The 18867-nt window shown below is 32.1% G+C and overlaps 1 pseudogene; it reads left to right on the top strand.

Annotated features, from left to right (window-relative positions):
* The first annotated feature begins 3545 nt into the window (after nucleotides 1-3545).
* On the top strand, nucleotides 3546-8355 carry LOC138312148 (uncharacterized; annotated as a pseudogene).
* The last annotated feature ends 10512 nt before the right edge of the window (nucleotides 8356-18867 follow it).

Raw genomic sequence — 18867 nt, 5'->3', positions numbered from 1 at the left:
TAGAAATGTATATACGAGACAAATGTATACATTGGTCATTCTGAAATATACAATTATGTATACATCTAGTGATTTAAACACTTGTTATATGTTATGTTCGAACGGTATATTTTACTGTAAACCAAGTATTTATACGTGTAAACAAATATGACGTTATAAATCAATTAAATGATGGTCAATCGCTAACTTACCTGTGATCTTACTTTTGACACCTGGCGTGAGCTAATCAACAAAGCGTGACAGGTCACTAAACACCGTTCTTACGTAATCTGGTTATTAGCCCCCTCATTAGTCTCGGTTGACCATGCGTTTTAGTTACTGCAGTATACAGGTAAAGAGATAAACGCAGCACGACATTGGCTATTCGGAAGTACAGTTCTGATTTTGTTCTGTACTTGATATCTGCAACTTGGATTAGACATAGACATATTCAGTCTTTTTTTCGTCTGACTCGTGCATGATTTATTTTTTTCAATTAAAGACACTAATAAATGAAATTGAGCGAAATATCAATTGACAAGTCGTCGGATGTATTGTATTATATGAAAGATGGATCGATTTCAGATATAACGCAATTAGTAGATGCATTTACATATATATGCAAAAAAATTCTGTTTAGAATCATAACTTAATTCGTATGGGTAGGTTATATGAAAAAGTCAGAAAGTAAAGCGGGTTTGACCAGTACAACGACCCGAGTCGGGTTTTGGATAACTTAGTCAAGAATCCTTTACATAATATTCATGTATAGGTGGTTCCACGGGGTACGGACAAAAGCCCCCCCCCCCCCCGGACAAAAGCCCCTTAGGACATAAGCCCCTAGGACAAAAGCCCCTTGGACAAAAGCCCCTCCATACTAATGGAAAAGAGGACAAAAGCCCCTTCATTTTTCAAAAAATATTAAATTAAAAAATAGTAATAAAAAAACATTTTCATTTTTAAATAATTTTATTTTTCAAATATAGTTAAAAATAAGACACAATATAGAAATTTACTGGATTATTGGGATTTTGATAAATTGATTTAATGATTTATACAAAAAAAAATATTTTGATGTTACACTAATTATGACACTATATGATAACAACATTTTGGAATCAAACATACTTTCCTAATTATCTACATAATCCTATGCATGCAAACATCAAGCTGTAAGCCTGGTAGGTGTGTTATTATAAAGAAAACATTAATGGCTTCTTGTATATATAACATTCAAATGTTTATGTATACATATGTGTACATGTTTTGTTAATCTTTCTTTGATATCTATAACTCAAAAATGAAAAGAATTCAAATGATCACATCATAATTGTGTATTTTTGTTATGTTTGACACTCTTCTCTAATAACATCAAAATGTACCATACAGCAGATAAATATATTTTTTAAATAAATAAGAAAAAAAATATTTTATAAAGAAGGGGCTTTTGTCCGGAGGGGCTTATATCCTAAGGGGCTTTTGTCCGGAGGGGCTTTTGTCCTAGGGGCTTATGTCCCAAGGGGCTTTTGTCCGGGGAAGCTTTTGTCCTACACTCTGGTTCCAAATACCGTAGATTTACAACGTACGTGGATTATTATACACATTATATTGTGTATAATTGTGCAGAAATCGCGCAGAAATGTTCATTTATCTACGACAGGTACATCAATATATGCATGGTATAAATCCCTATTTTCAATCGTATTCCAAACTCATGTAGGTATCGGACATGTACACATGTATTTGTGTCTGTAAAAATCGATATTTACAAACAGATAGTTTATATTAGATGGCAGACACAGAAAATCGCCACGCTATCTTATGCGAGTAGAGTAGGTCCCGTTGTCCTCGTGACGTCACAGGTCAGGGGTCCCGAATCGGGGTCAAATGGCTTGGGGCTTCAGGTGTGTTCTAGAGAAAAGTCGCATTATCTCTAATACCGTATTCGCTATGAAACTCGTACTTTCTCCATTCTAAATTTTATACAATGACACATTTATCAAGCCTTATATACCAAACCATTCTTGTACACTTTAAATAACCTTGTTTCGCTAAACATAAAATAATCACTTTTTTTCTGAAGGTAAAATGCAGTTATGTGACATCATTTATTGAGCAAAACTTAATTTTATAATATTATCTTACCAATTATTTTTGCATCGTTACCCAAAAGTCTTGCATTTACATATAAAAGAATAACAAAGCAAATTTTATTATCATTCATTACGCAATTTAGGTAAACGATTAGACATTTAGAAATATGATTTGTTTTCAGTACACATTATTTTCTCTTCAAGCTGACAAGTTAAAACATTCAATTGAGATTTAAAAAAATAATGTATTTCATAATCGTTTATGAGACATTCACCTGTATTAGTTGCTATTTAAAAATTTGAGGAAAGTGATTTTAAAATAGTTGCAAATTGACATTGGCTATTCCTTTCAGAACACTCGAACTGACGTAGACGGCGGACTACCTCCAGATGGAAATATGACCACTAAGCGCATGACAAGTAAAAGTATATATTGCATACATTCACTTAACTATAAAGTTTATTTGAATTATAAACCTCTACCAACGTTATTGTTTTCAAATTTTTCTAGTTCATGTTGTTATATTATATCATTGTAATCTTAAGGTGTTGCTTTTACATATTTTCAAGAAATATTTAGAGATTATTATATTACAATTTTGATATTGCACCCATCAGCCCGAGACTGCCATATCAGTCCTCTACTGCCCTTGGGCTGATATGGCGGCTGAAAAAGGGTCTGATATCAAAATTGTCATATCATAAAGTTATCTTTCCAACAATTTAAAACTGTATTATAACGTATTGAGCTCTATTGCACAATCAAATTCATAATGATCATTGATATAGGTCAATTTAATATTGAATTATTGAGAAGCGTTTCAATGTTGTATATGTTGCAGTATAGAAATACAGAATACATTTTAAGCAACATTTATCGTCTATTTTGTTGACAGAAGTAAGCCATTGGTTTTATTTGTACACGAACTAGTTCATATTTGCGTTATAACTTGTTAAACTTGAATGGCGATGCTTGTTTTCGGGGATATGGACAATACTCGTTTGACAATAATCTTACCTTCAAAATAAAAGTCTCCAGTCAATTCATCATCAACTGACAAATTCTGATTTCTTTGATCTTTAATTATCAATATGTTTATCCAATTTGTTTATATGAGCGATTTTGAAATTGAATTCGAATCAAAGAGGCAACACTAAAGTCTAGAGTGAAAGATCGCATGACGTGATATCAGCCAGGGCTGCTATCTCATCCGCCCGGGGGATATCAAATTATGACGTCATAATTTGATATCAACCCCGGCGTTGATATGACGGCACAGACAGTGCTAGTATTACAATGGTAAAGTGTGTTCATTACCAAAGAAAAAAGTGTTATAATAATAGAGAATATATGAATATTTCAGGTGCAGAGCAAATCACAGCAGTTGTTCAGGAGAACGACATGGAAGCGTTCATGTCGTTAAAAGACACTTTCGTCAAAGCATATCCACATGATGAATATTCATGGAGACTGTTACATATAATCGCTGTATATGGAACAGCAGAAATGGTGGATTGTATTCGAAGATGGACTAGGATCGACTGGGATAGACAACATACTATCCATAAAGACTTGCTTAAACTTGGTTTGAAATCCCCAAAGGTCAAGGAAGCGACAGCGTTATACTTAGCAACTTATCTAGACCGAACAGAGATAGTACGATCGTTAGTCAAACTTGCCGGAGAAGATAGCATTAGGTCATGTTTACAAGGATTGACATTTAGCATTGAAATGGAGCATGTCTTCATGCTGGAACTAGCTGATCGACTCAGACAAAAACATGCTGACCTTAACCCAACCATCGTTCCAGGTCATCAAAACGAAGATAACGGTACTAAATCACGAGTGTTCATTGTATACTCGATGTCTGTCGTTCAGTCTAAAGACTATGACTCCAATGGACTCGGGCTCGTGAAGCTCCGGAACCCGTATGTTATACAAAGATCGAACAATTTTGCTTCCGGGAGTGAAATGGGTTTATTAAATAAAAGTACAGAGACATTATCTAATGACGATGTAGAGTCATCACAGAAAGATGCTAAGAGAGTGAGAGAAGCGATCAAAACCCATGGTGATCACCTATGGCAAAAGCACAGTAACTTGAATATCATTACAGGGAAACAAGTGAACATAAATGGATCGCAAATCGGCGAGGCATGCGTTGTTCTTTACTGTAGCACCAAGGGCGTCATTCCGTTGGGAGAAAATGAGTTTCCAAAGACACTATGCATACAAAATGATGTACAGATCAAAGTGGTTGTCCGCGAAGGTTTCTTCGAATTTGGTGTCTAAAGATCTATACCAAGTACGTGGCCACATCCCACTCTCAGAATGGGCTGTGAAATTGGACGATTGAAACCCCAAATTGGAGCCAGCGGACACTTACTTAGCGGCGGCACTCTTGGGCCATTCGTGAGATATAATAACAATCTTGGATTTCTTACTTGCTCACATGTATTGTTTGATATCCCCACCTCATCACATACTATAGATTACACAGCAGTAGATTCCTCTTTGATTGATGTAGTCCAGCCATCAAGTGATGCGACGCCTTTTGTCAGTGGTACACCATGTGGAGTTGTAGAGAGGGCCTTATTCGATCCAACACGACCCATAAGTATTGATGCTGCGGTTGTGAAGCTAACCGACCAATCAAGAGTACCTTATGCAGGCCAATTCTCAAATGAACGACACAGTAGTTATCAAAACGCAGGTACGATATTGTTAATATGTTTTTATTATTTCAATTTCAATTGACGTCACAACGATAATATGACAAGAAATTTCAAGTTATTGAACTATAGACAAAAACATTTTGGTACAAATTATATTGCATATGAAAGAAAGATATCATATCAACTGCATTTTCTGACCATTCAAATAATCAATCTATCTAAGGCTTTCTAAATTTTGCTCACAGTCGTTCTTGATTATCAAATAGTACTTGTTTTGCAGATGAAAATCATTTCAGCGTATTTGCATTTGGTTAAAAAATACGCATACTTATGTACCTTGCTTTATTCTTTATTATTATATAGATGATAATGATGATAATCATAAACGAATGTAACATTGGACGAAATTCGCCACGTGACGATATGGGGTGTATTCCAAACGCATATAATTATAAAAGAAATTCGGTAAAATTATATCTTTTATTACACGTCATTCAAAGAATAACTGACTCTTGTGGAACTAATTTCATATCCAAATCTTCTCGTTTTGTAATACATAATAATTATTTACTTCAACGTTTCAATAGCTCTCAAGTACTTTTTTAAATAAAAAAACAAGCTGTCGTTACCTGTTTGAGTAGCTTCTGTTCTTTTTAAATTAAATTAAAAAGAACTATATAGACTGCAGAATCAAATGATTTTCCACACACAACATAACGTTTGCCACTGTCCAGGTTAAATGAAGTTGCAAGTCCGGTTATTCATCGCTAATTTTGAAGAGGGTCATCTCACACATTTGTGAATAAAAATTCAAAATAAAAAAGTAGTACCATCTTACTTTTATGTTCGGGATCCATCTTTCGTTGAATTCCGCTCTAAAAGTTGACCATTTTTTTTGGATGAAATTCCTATGTTGATTATCTCCTCTGTCAGAAACAAAATTTCAAAATTTCTTTATATATTTACATCTACATATACTGCCCTTCCCACAGCTAAATTTGAAACTGATGCACCATTAATACCCGCATATCAGCATATTATATTGTCAAAAAACAGGCATATGGCCTAAATAAGTCTTCTTCTGTTACTTCCGGTTAGGCTTGAAAGAAATATGATATGTTTCACTTAATTACAAAAATATGGCATTACGTGATTGGTGTCGAATTCGGGAATAAGAGATGTATGTTCATCGTGTCATTTAATGGACTATACATTATAATTAAAAGGATAATTTCTACACAAAAAAAACAAACAAAAAAAAACAAAAAAACTAAGCAAGCAAATGAAATTGATAATTATTAAAGTGAATGCAAAACACATTTCCAACAAGCCTTAAATGAAGAAATATACGTTTCAATATTTGTTTCATACTAGAATGTTATATAAAAATGTATTAATAATGACTTAATTGCTATAATATCATAGTAAGTGTATGTTACTGAATTACAACTACTTTGTATTGCATATAATTCAAATTATTTGTACATAGAAAAACGTTTTGAGGATTTGATAAATAAATTAACGTGATAAAGAATAAAAATATTTATCACTAATAAATTAAGTACATTACGGATGCCACATAGAAGGCATTGTAGATTTACATAACCTAATAAATTGTACGTGGATCAAATGTGGTGCCTTGAATCATTATACAATGGACATTGAAAGAGAAAAATGAACTAAATCTTCACTTGGAGCACCACATACACAGGATGAATTATCAGTACAGTGATCAGAATGTTTATCAAAATTAAGGTCACTTTTAAAATTTCTAAGTTGGCAAAGGATTATGTTAAGTTGTCTTGGAGAGGAATCCATGAAGACTTCTGAAACTATTATATCGTGAGCAATTTTAAACATTTAGAAAGAAGAAATTGAATTAGAGTCTCTAATGGAAGTGTCAAGTGAGTTCCACATATCCATGGTTGACGGAAGAAAACTTCTCTTATAGCTATTAGTTCTTGACTGTGGAATATTAAATACTCTGTTATTTCTAAAATAGTATACATTGTTTAAATTTGAATATGGTTGTATATAATGTTATGAAGATGCTTTGGAGTATAATTATGAATAACTTTAAACATTAGTATAAGTTTGTGATTCTGTCTTCTTTTACTTAATGGTTCTAGTTGTTATATGAATATGGTGAGCTGTACCTCTTCCAAGTCCTGTTATTAATCTCATAGCTTCCAGTTGAATGGATTCAAGAAGATCAGCTTCAGCTTGTGTACAATTGTCCCAGACTACATCACCATATTCTAATATTGGTCTTATGTAGGAAGTATATAAAGTTTTCAAAATTTCCCTGTCAACTCAATTTGTCAATACACAAAGTAAACTTAATCTAGCGTTAGCTTTTTGATATATATTAGAAATATGGTCTGACCAAGTTCCTTTACTATTGAAGGTAAGCCCTATGTGGTTATGAAATTCATTTTGTGTTATTATATTATCATCAAATACAAGATGTGGAAAATCAATATTTTGTCTTCGACTGAGGTTCATAGCTATTGTTTTATTAGGGTTGAAGAGAATTTGTCATTTAAGTTCCCATTCTAAGATAGAGACTAAGTCATTATTAAGCAGTGAAGAGGGTGTATCTAAATCATTATTATTTTGTATTATTACATAAAGAGAAACGCCATCTGCAAATGATTTTATATTGCTGTTAATATCATTAATAATATCGTTATCGTTAATGAAGAGTAAAAACAAAAAAATGGACCAAGGATAGATCCTTGACGGACTCCTGCCAAAATAGGTTTAGTGCTAGATTGATACTCTTCAAATATTACACTTTGTTTTCTGTCAGATAAGAAAGCATTAAACCAATTATATAATTTACCTTTAATACCATAATATTTTAATTTATGTAAAAGACCTAAATGCCATACGTGATCAAAAGCTTTACTTATATCACAGAAAACAAAGCGCAAATCTTTACCTTGATCTAACATACTACTTAGTATTATATATATCAGTTTACTGATTAACTGTTAAGTCAGTGGGTCGAAAACCTGACTGATGTTCTCTTAACCCATTATGACTTGAAATAAATTAAACGTGTATGTGATCTGTTATAGTTTGATAAACGTAATGATCGATAAAGATATATGAATGTTACTTTTATTACTATGTTCGTACCTCATTCAGTAATGAATTCTCTTAACAGGATTTCACGAACTTCCCGAATACAACAACGGATTTATGCTAACAAGATTGGAAGTCAACAACTTACGGTCTAAACCAAATGTGGTGAAATTCGGAAGCAGAACAGACGTGACTAGGGGAGCATTGAGCGTAGTCGGTGCTGATGTTCGAGCATATTCAACAGCACTTGGTTTGCCGAATAATGCAGGTGGAGTATTGATGAAAAATCAGTATTTGGTTATAGGTATTCATCCAAGTACAGACTTCTTCGATGGAGGCGATTCTGGTTCTGGTGTCTTTTGCCAAGACACTGGAAATGGCCAATTGCTATGTGTCGGAATGGCAATCGGGCATGTGTGTGTTATCTGATTACCCATATAAAGTAGGAGTTGTCACACCAATCGATGCCATACTTCAGGCACTGGGTCCTAACATCTCCCTTGACACATTTCCATAAGTTGTTTTCGTATATCATTCAGATTTATGACTACTTTATTTGTGTGATCTTTAAAGTGAATTGTTTTTTTTTGTTAATATTGTATTAAAGAAAGGTTGATAGTCTTTTCCTCAGACGTCCCAATAGACTGCCATGATCTTATGAGTAAAATTATTTCCCTTTTAAGATTGAATTAAAGAAATTTTAGTAAAATAGTAATATATAAGGTGGAAATAGATTTTTACTGAAGAGTGAAATGCTATCCTGAAAAATAAGATTAAAGAAATCTTGACGTCGCAATAATACTGTCTACTCAATATGCCCAACTGCAATCGCTCATGATATGTTTATTGATGCATTGCTCTGGAATTACCAATTCACTTTAAGTTGAACAAGATCATGATCAAGTCACTTATAAAGGCGGAAATTGCATTACAAATAATGTATTTTGATTTTTTTTTTCAAAATGTAATCCTACAGTAGATTGTGTGTATACGTTTGATTGACATATATATTATTGTATTCTTGTAAATAACTATGAGATACTACAGGTACAGACTACATGATTTGAACCATTAAGTTATAATGTTGTTGATATTCTAAATTATAATTATATTATGAAGGATGTGAAACTAACTAAATTGAAAATCATACCACGTTATTGTAGCATATTTATCATATTTTTGTGGTATTTTTGTATTTTGATACTTACATAACGAAAGTTCATGTAGTGAGGACAAACTATGTTTAGTTTGAAATATTCATATACAAATACAGTAGTGTATAGTTTATATATGTTTCTTATGTTTTTACAAAAATACATTGTATTATTCCATTCTCGGCCATTGCCAAATTGTACTTGGTGTTTGATAATATTATTTATAGATTTCAGTTCTGGACATTTTCTGTCATTTAATTGGTTAATAGTTTTAAAGTTGACCTACTACTCTTGTTTAGTGAATTCGGTACTCTTCGCGTACCTACTTAATCAGTTCTTAAATCGATATGTAAATGGTTTTGGACAGTCTTCATCCTAATAAATTACCAGTGTTTAACTACGCTGAAATCACTTTCTACATTTGACGGGGACACTATTTTGCCGATATATCTTAATCCAGGCGACGCGCATGAGCAATATTATTGTTTACCCTTTTGCTAACGATAATGACATGAATTACTGATTCGGTCTTTCATATTGTAATTAAATTCAATTTAATATTTACAAATAATGACATTTGTCACACTAAAATCAACACAAAGCGAGCCACATTAGTCATACCTTTTAACTTTATAGCAAATTTTATTTTAAATGTGATGTAATTGTAATATTTTGGTTCCTTTAATACAACTTGAAAGATGAGAAAATGTTTCGTGTATAGCAGTAACATGTAATAAATCATGTTAATATGGTAGATTTATGGTAGATTTTACTGATAATGTTTTAATATTTCTGACCTGTTAGTAACATTACTGTGATATCTACCTGTATCTAGTTTTTCAAACTTTTAATTTTACATAATTTTGAAGTATTCCATTTTCTACATACCTTGTCCGTTCAGAGAAAATTTCGTTGATGGTTTTCTAAAAAAAGTATTTAAGGTCAATAATACTCAAAGGTTGAGATTATATTTTGAATGTATTCTATATATTTTGATGATTTTCTATGATCTATTTTTAATAATGATTGGCTGGTTAAGTAAGGTGAACAAAACACCTGTACAATATATTTCATGAACTAACCAGAATTGTATATATTTTTGGTTCATAATATCTTTAAAATGTTGTATCAATAGTGCTTAGATTTAAGGAATTCCTAGCAGTCCTAGAAACGTCTGTGTTTTTATATCACTGTTTCTCATGTTGGATTCATAGGATTTATACACTTAGATGATATGTGATGATTGCGTTGTTTAATTTGTCAGTCAGATATCTGACTGTGATTTTTGATACCACTATGTCACTCACACCTAGTGTGATAATAATATATTTGAGCTAGTTTACTTATATTCGTGTCCTCATCTTAAATCCAATGTACTTATGTGGACTTCTCTATAATTTTGTTTAATTTTGTTGAAACCTTTTTCGAGCAAAATGTTGTGTATAGTTTACATTTAAAAAAATCTTTAAAGTCCTATATTTTGTCATATTTAACACAGGTATCACAATATCTATTACAATATCTGCCATGCAGCATGTAGGGTTTTTATGAAAAACATAGTGTTTTATCATTTGCAAGTAAGTTTAACTCGAATGCATATACTGTATATAATGTTTCGCTTTTTTACATCGTCAAAATATTTTTGAATATTTTATAATGTTGTTTAATAAACTTAAATATAACCTAATCATTTTTAAATGTATATACTAACTCAATTGCAATATTAGAATTAACCGTGCAAGAGTTCTTGCTTAGTTAAATGATTTAAATCTATACATTTTATGTATGATTGCAAATGTCATAAACGACCAAACAACGAACTATGGGTCAGTTATGCATTGGTAATATCCAAATGGAATATTTGTTTCCTCTTGAAGAAATCAATAAGGAATATTTACATTTCACGAGATATATAAAGGACGGTATAGTTTTTGTAAACGATATGTTTAAATTACCTGATAATTTTTTATTACCCAGCTCCTAATAAGGCATATCAATGTAATCATTGCCTCGAGTAATCTATTTATTAGTTCAAAGTAAATAAAAAATATGGATGTTTTTAATTGATGAAGGGTTTCTAATCCTTGTTTTCGCAATCTGAATCTGACTCGAAGTGTTCCGTGATAATTGTGTTAGCTACAGGTATCTTACAACAGTTTCTTATTGACAAATGTCAGAAAATAAATATTGAGAAGAAATCGATAACAATGCATGTAACAACACTACACCAAAATAAAAAAGAAGATACATTAAAAGGATCGATGATCAAGGGCATATTGGAGAAAGATACTGTGAGGGTGGAATGGATATGGTTGATAAAGAACAAAATGTGAAAAGCTTTGAAATATTGAGCAGGGGAGTACTTTCTTTATTTTGGTATTGAATGGTTAAACTTGTGTCAAATCACACACATTTCGGCAAAGTATCAAGTACACTTTATGTGAGGTTTCGATGCATAATTCATGAAGAGAATGTAAATGTTTATTTTTCAAAAGCTGTATATGTCAAAAGCATGGTATTATGTTAAGCTGAAGGTGTTTTTTTAAATTCACAATACATTTTTTTGCAATACAAATATGTCTGTAAATATATTGAAATATTAATAATGCTAACTAGTATATTATAAATCATTTTTTTGTGCTTGTGATGGACTTTGATAATGTTTAAATACTTTAATTTCCAAATTTTGCATTGTAAGGAAGCAAGAAAAGTATTGTTAAAATAAATGTTAGTGTTTTGTGTAAATGTCTTTTGAAGACACTTGCTGCTGCCACGGCGATAATAATTTGTATTGCTACTACTCTGATGTGTAATTGATAGGCAACATCGATAACCCAGGATTTACTGTCACTGACACAACACCCATCCCTGGAATATATCATAGACAAACTGGAGGCAATTCAGGAAACAAACAAAACCGACCAATCACAGGTGTGGCAAAACTTCATTTGATTATTACGGAGAAAGCGACACCTAACTTCAAAGCCATTATAAATATTCAAAACATCAATGGAACAAAATGCCTGTGTTTTCTGTTGGCATCATTTTTTTATGATATTGTCCAGGGGTGGATAGAATGTCAAGCTATATGAATACGGTGTAATAATGGTTTATATCATACAATACACCCGTGTTTTCCTTAAAATGTAGTAATTGATATCATAACTGTAAAATTGCAATAAACCATGGAGGTATCAGAGAAACAAACAGTGAGAGAAAATTATAGTATGTCAGTGTGTATAATACTGTATTAAATATCCTCCCATATGCGGATATGAAGGGTAGGAATATTCTACTTGAATGTCATAAAACCCAGAGGCTTGCAATTTTACAACTAATGTACCCCGCAATTTTGAAATCAACTTGAAAAAAAAACCGTGACTGCAAGGCAACTTTCAATACATGGTATTGTGTGATATTTTCAACGCAAATGCTGTTGTTTGTATATGTAATAGAAAAAATACAGCCTATTTTTTGAAAAAAAAAAGTTAAGATATTACCGAGACAATAGTAATGTTGTTGACGCTGTGACGGTCAGGAGGTTGTATTGCATGGTTAGCCATGGAATACAGCAGCAGCAGGCGACATAAATGTATTGCATTAGACAAGCAAGTATTAAACCCGTATAGATATGAGATATACGTGTCTCAGAACTGTCTTACTTTAATGGATGTTAATTTTTTAGATAAACATTTTTGTCATTTAAATGTGATTGACATTTTTTATCCAATCAAACTGCTTAATCACGCAAGAGTATCTGAATTGCTATTTTTTGTAAGTTCAACGTTTTTATCCCATGACTGCGATATTTCCTTAATACTATTGCTATTTTATGCACAATTATTTTTACATGAAACTATATTGCTTTTACTTATGTGTGTTAATTATGCAAAACTTCCCACGCATGGTGCTTTTATGTCATGACACGTGTACTAATTTAAGCATCTTTCATAAGGCAATTTAACAAAACGAAATAAAAAGTGGTGTTTACCAAATTTTTGTTCATTACTTTATAACTGGTAAAGTTTGCGAGAATTATGTTTTCGCGGCTCCGCAATGTGTAGTAAAATCTCCATCAACAATACATAAAATCTTATCTTATAGTAAAACTTAAGTTATCCATGAGATAGATGCTAATGACACAAAGTCAACCACAATGCACCATTATTCGATTATTGTGGTGTGTGTAACAAAGAACCAAATCAAAATGTACATCTGTTGTCACACACAGTGCCTTCAGTTTTACTATGATTACTATGATAAGTCCAGGGTTGGATATTACAACAGTAACAATAACCCATGAAATGTCGAAGATGTCGTGCACATTTATTTGGATAAGTGATCATTTTACTCAAGTGCGATTGTATATAAATAACATGAATATTCTGTTACGTATTTTTTTTATAAAAGTATTGATAGTTTAAGACGGTTTTATAAGGCTATATGTTACTTCTTACCTGAAGAAATATAAAAATAGAAATGAATGTACCAGCTAATGGTCGGCTGATCGTGTTCGCCTCGGATACTCAGATTTAATTTCTACTTGCCAAATTAGTTATGAAATTACCCTTGCTGTTTATAGGACGTAAATAAACAAACCAGGCAAATTTGGACCTGATTTTTGTCGTTGTATCTGTCTTTGTATCAAGAAAAGCCAGTTAAAATAAAAAAAATATATTGATAGTGTAATTGAGGTACCGATAGAAAAAGAAATGAACACATACACGTTTATAATATGTACTTTATTTTATTCAAGTAATTATTATATTATACTTGATGATTAAATTTATATACTACTATTTTATGTGCTTAAACTGTCATTATATACAATCAAAAACCGTATTTGCTTTGGTATCAAAACATGTACAGTCAAACCTGTGTATAAAGGACACACAGGTGACAAGGCTAAAGTGTCCTTTATAGACAGGTGTCCTTGATATAGAGGTCAGTGTTTCGGCGAGTTATGTCCCCAGAGCGGTTCAACCTAAGCAATCTTTCCATACACAAATACATGTATTTGTCTAATTTTCTTTTCATTTGTTCATTTTGGAATAAATGAATAGTAACATAATTATTATATATTTTTCATTTCAAGCAAATCAGAAAAAAATGCATCTGAAAAAATTATTTAATTAATTGTATATACAATGTATATATGTATCTGTGTTTTTCTTATATACTTTCAGCTTTAAAACAAACTTTTTGTAATTAATAAGTTAACATCAAAAATATTTATCACAATTTAATTTGGGCTGATTAGCCTCATGATTAAAAGAGATATTCTCATAAAACAGAGAACACAAGTTTCATTTGATTTATTTCGTGAATTGGTCAATTATTTTTAATTAAATGATTTGTTTAATTTAACATATTTCCGCATTTTAATTAAGACTGATTAACCTATGATCGATTTATGTAAACCTACCTAATAACGTCTACTCGTTGTTCTAAGGAAATAGCCTTTCGTCAAAGTTTTGAACAAGCCATTATATCGTCTGTGTATGTAAGAGAGAAAGGTATGGCGACATTTTTTTTTGAATAAATCATGATATTTCTAGTAAGCTTTGCCATTTTACCCATTTCCTGTCAAATTTAATTTTCAGTATATTATCACTAATTGGTATGTCAAATTTCTGAATAGTGTACTGATCTTTAATATGATTGATGAAAGCTGTGATGGATAATGGTGTGTTTAGACATCTGTACTTAGATATATACCATTTAATCATAAGAACTATTTCATTATCAATTTCGCTATTTGTTACTCTATTATGAAATCCGAAAAGCAATGTTTCTTTATTAAATCTAAAGGGAATTAGCAGAGCATCAATAAAACATTCTAAAGTGTTGTAAAACTCTTGAATTTTGTAACAGTTCCAAAATGCGTGCTCAATAGTTTCTATTCCATCATTACATAGCGAACAAAAAGGGCTTTCTGTAATACCTAATCTAAAAAAGATGATTTGTTGTAAGTATATGATGGTTTTTTCTATACTCTAACCACTGCAATTTTGTATTTTGAAAACAAGAAAAAGGGGTTCTATAAGTCATTTTCCATTTATCATTGTCAAAGTTAAAAAATGTCTTCCCATTTTTTCCGTCCTGTTGCAATAGTATCATTTGAACTGAGTATATTATAAAAATCTTTTGCACCTTTTTTACTCTTAAAATAATCTAAGATATATTGGCATGTAAGGGAAATTTGGAGTTACATTTGTTAGATAATGATTGGCAATATATCTTCTAACACTAGTAGCAATGCCTTCAAACTGGAGAAAGTTGATGTTTAAATCATAGCGTTGACAAAATTCGTTGAAGGTATATAAAATATTATCTTTTTTTATAAAATCATTAACTACAGAAATCACTTTTCTGTACCAATCGTGATAAAAAAATACTTTTGTTATCAATTTTGAATTAATTGTTATGCCAAATGGGTGCTATGTGGGAATATTACCGACGTTCGGAAAATTTATTTGTGTCCGTTATATGGAAATTTTACCGACTTACGGACTAAATTTAGTAACCGCTGTCCGCATTGAGGAGGAGTCCGCTATATACATTACACTTATATAGTGATTTTCGTTGAGGATTCCTTGCACTGTCCGTTATGGACAGGTGTCCGCTATATAGAAGTGTCCGCTATTGCAGGTGTGTAATTTATATTTTTCTATATTTTTTTGTATAAAAAACATATACAGGTCAATAGTGTTTAAACCTTGTCTAACCTGGTCTTGTGTTATAACCTTTTGTTTGTTATAATACAGTGGATCTGTGATAATCCGAACATGCATATTCCGGAAATTTCATAATCTGAACAGAAATATCAGGAATTTGATTTGAAAATTCACCAGGTGGGGAGACTATCCCGAAAATTCATAATCCGGCAAACTGTGGTCAGATTATGGAGAGTCCATTGTCATTAAAACAATCAAATGCGACTTTAAATAAAGACAGTTTAAAATAATCCTTTCATTGGTTCCGTAGATATGGGATTTTAATAAATGAAAACATGATATAGTTATAGCATAGTTGCTGATATGAAAACATTAACTGTTATCATATCGCTGATTTACAAACATAAATTAAAAAAGCAACAGTTATTTAAAAGTTCAAAAGGAAATTAAAAATACTATTCACAAAGTGAACGCGATATCAGTTTGGTCTAATAATAAATAGATCAAAATCAAAAATCGAAGTACATATGTATCAGCATCACCTTATGTACCTTGTGTAAACTTTTATACATGTAACCCAGTAACTTTCTATTCTCTGTTTTAACAAATAACTAAATTATCAATCTCCGGGAATATTCAATTTTCACGATGTAATCTATTATATATTTATATAATAATCTTCAACAGTACATTATTGGTCATATCGATTATCATTATTGGTATCATATAATGATCGATATTGACTAAGATTAAAAAAAGAATTGGATATCCGAATAAAGCAACTATAAGAAATATAAAAATTCTTTACAATTACATTGTTCTCTCTCGACATGCAATTCGTAAATAACTTTGCAGTTTCTGGTAAAAAAAATATATATACATACATGTAACCAGAAACATGCACTAAATTAATGTGTATATTGGTGTTTCTGAAGTATATACAGTGTCGTGCCAAAAGTCTTTCACATTTTATGACGTGTCGTCGGTCAATACCCGGAAGTAATTAGAATTTCTTTCCTCGCGATCCAAAAATTAGTACTAGACTCGGAACTCTTTTGTGTTGTGCAAGATGAAGTGCGGGGGTTATCTCCCATATCTGTCAAATTCGCGTGGGGCTATTTTTAGTTTTGTAGCAGACGTCAACAATCATGAAGGATTGTTCGCCGGGAATTGACGTTGGCTGAAAAGGAACAAGTGGTACGATTGAAAGAAGGTAGTAGAAAAGTTGTAGATATTGCCAAAATTGTAGGATTCTCCCATTCAACCATCAGTCGATTTTTAAAGAATTTTAAAGAAAGAGAAAGTATTGAAAATAAGCAGCGAAGCGGCCGACCCAGATTAACAAGTGAAAAGGGGGATCGACAACTTTTTCGCCTAGTAAAACATGATCGTCGGCACACATGTCGGGAAGGGCCCAACAGTGGAAAACAGAAAATAATATTAATTATTTAACCTGGCCTTCTCAGTCTCCATTTTGAAAATGTATGGAGAATGATTAAGATTCGTCTACAGAGAGTGCAGCATACTATTAAAAGTCGCCAAGAACTTAACTCTGATTTGGACTTCATTTACTCCGGGGTATATTGCTGCGCTGTATGAAACTTTACCAAGACGAGTCCAAGCAGTGATTAAGGCAAAGGGTCACGCAACAAAATACTAAAATATCAGGTAGGTGTGTTCCATGGTTTCTGAGTTATGGTTTTCTAAAGTTGCAATATTCTAAATCACAAGACGACGCGACGTCATAAAAATGTGAAAGACTTTTGGCACGTCACTGTATTTCAGATATATATGCATGTATCAACTATAAATGATATATTTTACTGTAAACCAGGGATTTATACCAATATGACATAAACAACAATCACATGTTTTGGGCTTTACTGCACACTTCCAACCTCTCACAAAAGAAAAATGTGTTGCCAATAAGTGTCTACCACAGTTGACTCTACAATAACCCCCAATCAGGATTACTTGACCATGAAAGGGACTGAATCTCTCATTCATGACCAATCAGGATTGTTATATGACCATGAAAGGAACTGGACATGTGTGCAGTCAACCATGGTAACAAATGCTGTAAGAGAGGGGAGTTATTATTACTCACCTTGTTCTAATAATTAGATCAATCAATAGACCAAATAACCAATGTTGACAATATTAAAAAAAAACACAATGCAATAAGAAAATCACATTTATTTAAATGTACATCAATAAGCTTCATTGATTATTATTTCAAGTGATTATTATATGATAGCAACTTCGTACGACAGTGAAAGTTTTAACTGCTCATGAACCTTTATATCAACAAATGATGCATTCATCAATTGAAAGCACGGATGGAATTCATTTTAAATAAAATTTACTTACATTTAAAGTTTCTGACAATTTCTTTTTTTATTTACTTATTTTTCTTAGCAGAGCTTGATAATAATCCAATTGTTTCCATACTGTACATATCACCTAAAACATTATGATGCAGCATTTTGCAGAATCAAAGGTTTTTATCTATGTACATATCAAAACTCATTCATTGTGCTCCTTACGGTGGACAATGGCAAACTGATATATTAACATTAAGCAAAGAACCTCTAATACTGAAAAGTGCTCACAAGCATAATAGGTACAGGTAAATGAAAACACAAGAACTATGGGAGAGTGGGGGTATAGGGATGGAAAGGTGTGTATTTCTTCTGTCTTTTTGTTCGAGATTAAGAAGCTTGCAGTAAGTCAGTTATTGCATGATTTCTCGTCACTCGGGACTTATTAATAAATCCCTTATTACTTGAAAGTCACACATCAATATATGTATGGCATAATTCCCCATTTCCAAGTGTATTCGTGTCTTCAAAATCGATGTTTAGAAACAGATAGTTTATATTAGATGGCAGACACCGAAAATTGCCACTCTAACTTATGCCAGTAGAGTCGATCTCTTTTTCCTCGTGACGTCATAGGTCAGGGGTACCTAATTCGAATCGAGGTCAATTGCGTTGGGTTTCAGGTGTGTTCTAGAGAAAAGTCGCAATATCTATAATACCGTACTCGCTATGAAACTCTTACTTTCCCCATTCTAGATTTTGTCCAATGATGCATTTATCAAGCCTTATATACCAAACTATACCGTGTACACTTTAAGCCTCGTGTTGGCATTCTCGGCCGACCAGCAATGTTGTGTATATATCTGAAAAGATCCAC

This window comes from Argopecten irradians, unplaced genomic scaffold, assembly GCF_041381155.1.
Source record: "Argopecten irradians isolate NY unplaced genomic scaffold, Ai_NY scaffold_0225, whole genome shotgun sequence".
Taxonomy (NCBI): Eukaryota; Metazoa; Mollusca; class Bivalvia; order Pectinida; family Pectinidae; genus Argopecten; species Argopecten irradians.
The sequence above is the reverse complement of the archived record's forward strand: the minus strand, read 5'-3'. Positions and strand labels throughout refer to the sequence as shown.